Source organism: Palaemon carinicauda, chromosome 38 (genome assembly GCF_036898095.1).
Source record: "Palaemon carinicauda isolate YSFRI2023 chromosome 38, ASM3689809v2, whole genome shotgun sequence".
NCBI lineage: Eukaryota > Metazoa > Arthropoda > Malacostraca > Decapoda > Palaemonidae > Palaemon > Palaemon carinicauda.
In genome coordinates, this window is record NC_090762.1 from 19,807,955 (window position 1) to 19,815,454 (window position 7,500).

Genomic DNA, 7,500 nt, shown 5'->3' on the forward strand with positions numbered 1-7,500 from the left:
GCGGTAAATTAAATGCATAGCTTACATCACCAGTCTTTATCTGGACTATCATAATTTTCCTCTGACATTAAAAACGCTTTTTTTCTTTTTTTAACATATGAAAATATCATTTATCATTATCCTCAACAGTTATATAGTAGTTAAGAAAAAAAAACTTCAAACAATGAATAAAATGTTGGTTAACGAAAATGGACATCAAAATACATAAGAAATAAGTTGAATTTGCAGACAAGTAAAAAGATCAAAACTGAGATTGACTCAACTGACCATTTATGTAAACAAACTCAATGACAATAAAATCAACAGAGAAAGAAAAGTATGAAAACAAAGAACTCATAAAATAAAGTATGATGATAAGATTTGCTAAAAAAGAATACATTGTAATGATAAAAAGTATGGAGATTACGTAGAAGAAGAAGGATAGAGATGTTAATGAGAACTAAAATAACAATCAATTAATATTAAATATTGGACGGGGATTGCAAATGAACGGAGATATTGACCTTATACAAAAATAATGATAACAATAAACATATATGAAGAGAGTGTTGCGTAAGGTCTGGAATAAAAGATATTTGTATGAATAATAATAACGATAATAGAATATGATAAAGTAGCGATATGATTTCCGATCTTGTAGGGGTAATAGAGGAAAGCTTAATAAGATATTACATATAAAAATATCCAACACAAGGAGAAACAATATGAAACAATGGTTATTATTAGTGGTAGACAATGATATACAAAAAGGCCGGGATAATTGTATAATAATGATAATAACAATTAAATTCAAATAACAAGATCTGCTTCCGCAAGTGCCATGGTCACTGGAAATAGGATATAAATTCATAGAAGAGAATTTTTCTATTGTGTCCCTTGCATACCCCCCCCCCCCCTCTCTCTCTCTCTCTCTCTCTCTCTCTCTCTCTCTCTCTCTCTCTCTCTCTCTCTCTCTCTCTCTCTCTCTCTCTATATATATATATATATATGTGTGTGTGTGTGTGTGTGTGTGTGTAAAAAAACATAAGAAAATAAATTTACACAATAAGGACTAAAGTCCAAGTAACGAATAAAGCAAGGCGAGAGTTTTTTTTTCTCTTTAATGTATAAAACGCCTGCTTGGTAACAAGAGACAAACTAAAAGAACTAAAGAGAATGAAATCTAAAGAAAGAAAACGCCATCAATCCCCAAACCACAGCACGACACCGTTGAGGGAAAGAACCGGTATCGTTCCGCCATGAACATTTCTGCAGTTGACCAGTTGAGTACTGCAGAGGCTCAGATCTCGCCGGGAATACTATTATTACTTAGTACTCTATGAGCAAGCGTCAGCGTTGGTATACAGCCAGCTTATAATATAAAGCAAATGCCATAGAAGGGAGTACAAAGCCATCTTTAATATAAAGCAAATACCATAGAAGGGAGTACAAAGGTAGCTTATAATATAAAGCAAATGCCATAGAATAGAGTACAAAGGTAGCTTATAATATAAAACAAATGCCATAGAAGGGAGTACAAAGGTAGCTTATAATATAAAGCAAATGCCATAGAATAGAGTACAAAGGTAGCTTATAATATAAAACAAATGCCATAGAAGGGAGTACAAAGGTAGCTTATAATATAAAGCAAATGCCATAGAATAGAGTACAAAGGTAGCTTATAATATAAAACAAATGCCATAGAAGGGAGTACAAAGGTAGCTTATAATATAAAGCAAATGCCATAGAATAGAGTACAAAGGTAGCTTATAATATAAAAACAAATGCCATAGAATGGGAGTACAAAGGTAGCTTACAATATAAAGCAAATGCCGTAGAATGGAATCCATAGCCAACTTATAATATAAAACAAATGCCATAGAATGGAGTACAAAGACAGCTTAACATATAAAGCAAATGCTATAGAAGGGAATGCAAAGCCAGCTTACAATATGAAGCAAATGCCATAGGAGGGAGTACAAAGCCAGATTATAATATAAACAAACACCATAGAAGGGAGTATAAAGCCAGCTTATAATATGAAGCAAATAATCATAGCAGGGAGTACAAAGCCAGCTTATAATATAGAGCAAATGCCATAGAAGGAAGTACAAAACCAGCTTATAACAAAGCAAATGACAGAAGGGAGTACTGAGCCAGCTTATAATATAAAGCAAATGCCATAGAAGGGAGTCACTGTGTACCTTAGGTAATGCACTGTGAGCATTACCTTAAATGTTTGGTAGTGTATCTTGGGCCCATAGCTGCACCCCATTGTGTGTGGGCCTTCCACTTTACTCCGTTCTAGCTTTGTCTCCTTCGTCACCTTGCTGTCCAACTCCATCAACTTTTTACTTTATAGTGCCACTGACGCTTTCTGGTCCCAGTGCTCAGCCATATATTCCAAATTTCCATAAGATACATATATTATCATAAAAATATGGATAGATACTGGGGATTAGAATATTTTAAATTGGGGTATATAGCCCGGGGTTGGTGCATGGAAGGTTATTCAGTGCCTAAGAGCAACTGTGTTGAAAATTCCGCAGTTGTACTGTTAAATAAAGTTACAAGAAGTTGACAGCAAGACAAAACTGAAGCGGGTACGGAGGTGTAATAATGAATGGTTGAAAAAATGGGTCTTCCTAGAGGTACGAGCTTTGATAGGATTGATTTCAATATATTTGGGTTGATACATGATATAGTGAAATGCAGCGCTAGAAATGTATCATATGAAACATTTAAAATATTGTTTTTTGTCAGAAATCGAATTAAAAAAGGTAATTGAACTGCATTATTGCTTAACCAATATCCCATACCTCAAACAATTTGATAAAATGAACCACTGATGACGTACGGTAATCATTTTAGGAAACCATCCAAATGTTCAAATGGCTACAAAATTCACAATTCGATAGAAGGAACATTTCGTTTTCATAAATAATGGCCACCAAGATATTCTACTATGAATTTCATAGTTACCAACCCGAGATATTGAATTTAATTAGGAGATTACATCCACGTAGACATAATTATGAGAAAGTATCTATTACAAATAATTTGACATCTATGTGAGCACTGATCGCCTAATGTAGGATAAAAGATATAAGCCCTGGCCCTCGAATAAAACACCAAGACCTGCTGTCAGTATTAATTTTCAGCCTTTTTTTTTACGTCAGAGCCGTAATAAATATATTGTATATTTTGGAGGTCTGTAAAGCCCTTATAACTAACGAACGCTATTCAATAGTTCTATCATTTCATAAATATTGGTTTGATCATTCATTGTTATTTTACTATGAATATACTTATCAAAACCATAATTACTGCTTAAAATCATTCGAGAAGATTGTCTACCACTGTCCTTCAAATTATAAACTTCATTCGCGTACTCTACAATTTAATCTTTTAATGGCAAGAATGGCCACTTGAGAGAGAGAGAGAGAGAGAGAGAGAGAGAGAGAGGAGAGAGAGGAGGAGAGAGAGAGAGAGAGAGAGAGATAATATATATATACATAATATATATGTATATATATATATATATATATATATATATATATATATATATATATATATATATATATATACAGAGAGAGAGAGAGAGAGAGAGAGAGAGAGAGGAGAGAGAGAGAGAAGAGAGAGAGAGAGAGAGAGAGAGAGGAGAGGAGGTGGGGGGGGGGAGACTGCTGGACCGAGCGGAGTGAGTGGGTCATGGAGTGTGTCAAATATCAACAGGTAAGCCACAAGACTTGAGCTCCCTATCCAACCACCTATCCCCACCTCTAACCTCCTTCCCAATCCATGCCTCTATCCCTATGGATTCTCTATCACCTCGCGCTCACCTCAACGCCAGTGGTTATCATACTCCATGATGAATTACTCCATGATCTGGTCAGTTGCTACATTTAAGAACTGCCCTTCATGATGAGTTGAAAATGGAATCTATATTATGTCGACGATGATGATGATATAGAATTTGGGCCAAGAAGGCGTTGGGACCAGGTAAGTCATTCAATGCCCAGGTTTAACTTGCCTACGAAATACAACTCAAAAATAGGTTGGACAAGATGAAAAGAGAATGGATACAATGTAATAGGTCAAAACGTAGGTGTACCTAGGACTGGAAACGTTGAAAAGACACTGGTAAAAATTCAATGCACCTCCTTCCTCCAAACCCCCATCAAGAAAAGGGGGTATTATGAAATATCTGATCATTAAAAAAAAAAATACTAAAACAATATTTACCAATTAGCTTTCTACTGTGCCTCTTTACGTTTCTTTTCACCCATCTAACTGACCAAACTCATTAATTATTACTTCATATTATAATTGTGGGATTTCTCCTACCTGTACCTGGGTGCTGAATGGCCTCCAGTCCCCCGCGCTGGATTATATGGCTAAAGTTCATAAACTTCCCTCCAAAAAAAATTCAACAGACCAAAGTTCTGCAACTGCGAGGTGGTTCATTTAAAATTACTACAGTAGTATAATCCCAAACAGGGATTCATGTGATATTTTTTTTATAATATTCTTAACATTTTCAGTGATAACATTTGTGGGATTATGCGATATTATGTTTAACATTTTTGAGAAAATTTTAGAAAATCTGGATTAGTAATACAAGTTGGTAAACAAGTCAGTGTGGTTATGTCTGGAAAAAAAAAAATCATCACTGCATTCTATAAACCTAAACACCAATCACTGGTTATCAAATTTCGAAAGTCTGAATTGCACAGATTATCCTAATGAATTTTGGAAAATCAAAAAATAGGGTTTGTCTAATATTTTCTAAACTCTCGTATGCTTCTACTGGCCTACAAGTGGAGCATGTACTTGGCTGCTAGTCAACTTCCTTGGGTCGACAGTGTTAGAAAACTATAGACATGATTGAGAAACACTCCTTTAATCATCTACCATCAAAACAGTAGGACATCGACGAGGTTATCATTACCAAGTAGGATGAAATGATTTATTCCTGAGGTTTTTTGTAAGATTCTCTCTCTCTCTCTCTCTCTCTCTCTCTCTCTCTCTCTCTCTCCTCCTCTCTCCTCCTCTCTCTCTCTCTCTGCTAACCCTTCCAAATCATGAACATGCTTCCTGGGCCGTAACATAGGTAGGGGGATTTGTTATACCTCTTGACCTGGAGGGACCTAGAAGGACCTGTCTTGATAAGATATAGAGGTTTTGTATCGTTTTAGGTTACGCTCTAAGGAGATACATCCAGCCGCTCTCTGCGATTTTCGTTTGTTGTCTGTTATTCTTCTTCTTCCTCCTTTTCTTAACCTTTTTCCTCCATCCAAAGGATTGCTGTTTAGAAGGTTAAGAAGGGTAATAACTTAGAAAAAGGAGTTTAAGAGGGATAAAGATTAGAGTGAGGCATGAAGAGAATATAGAAATGTGTTGGGAGAAATCTAGTTACATTTTAGGTTTGAGAAATAGTTACGTTAGTGAATTATATGAGAAAGTAACTAATTATGTTTGTGAAGTATGTGTAATTCAGTATCCGTTACTGCACTATTACGAGTGACTGGATTTTTCAAGTAGTGGTCATACACATTTCAGTATCAGTTATTAGATAGCTTAATAACTATATATGTTTAGACTCTGAGTGACATGGTCATTAGATATTTGAATACTTAATATAGTTACGTATAATTACTTCTCCATAAACTATTTCATTACTCTATAAACCTTCAAGTTATATAAGCGCTGATTATGCTAATGTATGCTATGAGTACATATTTCATGTTTAGAAATATACTAGAAGAAGAAACAAGATTAAATAACCAAATGTTTTCAGAGTGACATTCAGATCATTCTAAAACATTTCAGAAAAAAAAAAAAAAAAAAAAAAGACATTTTCGCCTTCGCTGGCTTAAAAATGCCCCTACCACCAAAACAACGACGACATCCAAATGTAGTTATGCTCAGGACTGGTAGGGTGGCATATGGGCGCCTAGACCAAACAGGTAAAGGGGAGTAGGGGAGTGATGATGGGGTAGGGGGAGAGAAGGACTTTTCTCTAAAACTGGCATAAGGTTGAAACGACACCTGAGAACGACCTGGTCACCCTACCTAACATTTTTAAAGACTTCTCTTCTTCGCACTGTCCTTTATTTTACCATTTCCATTTTCTTATTTCACGACTATTTCTCTTTTCTGATTAATTTCTATCGTTAATTCATGTTTACAAATATGACTTTCAGTTTTATCCTGACCTATTTACTCGATCACTGCCTTCAAATCAGTTGATTTGAAAAGAATCAACACTACGAGTATTTATATTATCAACCAAAACTAGTATAGCTGTAAATCCTAAAATTATATGTAAGTATAATATAGTTTCCCATCAGGATAACTATACATATTTCTATAACAAATTGCGCACAAAAGCAAAGAAAAATAGGTATATAAACATTCATTACTATCATTGTTATTGTTGTTGTTATTTTTATTGTTATTATTATTATTAGCCTAGATATAGTGTCATTTGGAAAAGCAGGTACTACAAGATCAAGAACTCAAACAGGATAAATAGTCCAATGATGAATGGTAATAAAAAAATAACAAAAAATACTATGTATGAGAATTAATGAATATTTTATGATATTTACAAACGCTAAAATAGACCTGTAATATATAAGGTATAAAAAGAGCCATGTCAAAAAAAAAAAAAAAAAAAAAAAAAAAAAAAAAAAAAAAAAAAAAAAAAAACATGTGCTGCACGTTTGAGCTTCGGAAATTGGCAAGATTCAATCACCAGATTAAGAGGATCAGTCCACTATCTGGAAGTAACTATAATAAAACTTCTGGAATACAGTGTAGTATCGAGCTATACGGTTAAAATTAACTGTATACCTTATACTAGCACAAGATGGTACAGTATGGGAAGATTTGACAGCAAAAGAATGGTCAGAATTATGAAAGAACTAATTGAACCATGGTGCCAGAGATTAACATCATCAGGAATAACTAAGTTGATAGACAACAAGGTTTTGTCAAACAAATCAAGATGAGAGTCAGCAGCTGAGGATCAAACAGGAGAACAATACTCGAAGCAAGGTGGAATAAATGAATTAAAACATTTCTTCTGAGTATATTGATCACTGAGAATCTTGAAAGACTTTTTCTATAAGCCATTTTTTGTACAATATGACTTATTGTTGAAGAGCAGACCAAATGCGCTTCTCAAAAGTAAGTTTGCAATTAGGAATCACAGCTAGAATCTTAAAATAACTATATTACAGTTAAAGAGACATTGTCAATACAAAGATCTGGATATTACGGAACCACTGCCCTTGACCTACTTACAATAATTATAATAATAATAATAATAATAATAATAATAATAATAATAATAATAATAGCAATAATAAATAATGAAACGCGCATATATATATATATATATATATATATATATATATATATATATATATATATATATATATATATATATATATATATATAAACACAAATATAATTGCATATACTGTATGTGTGTACATCAGTTTCTTGAAGTTT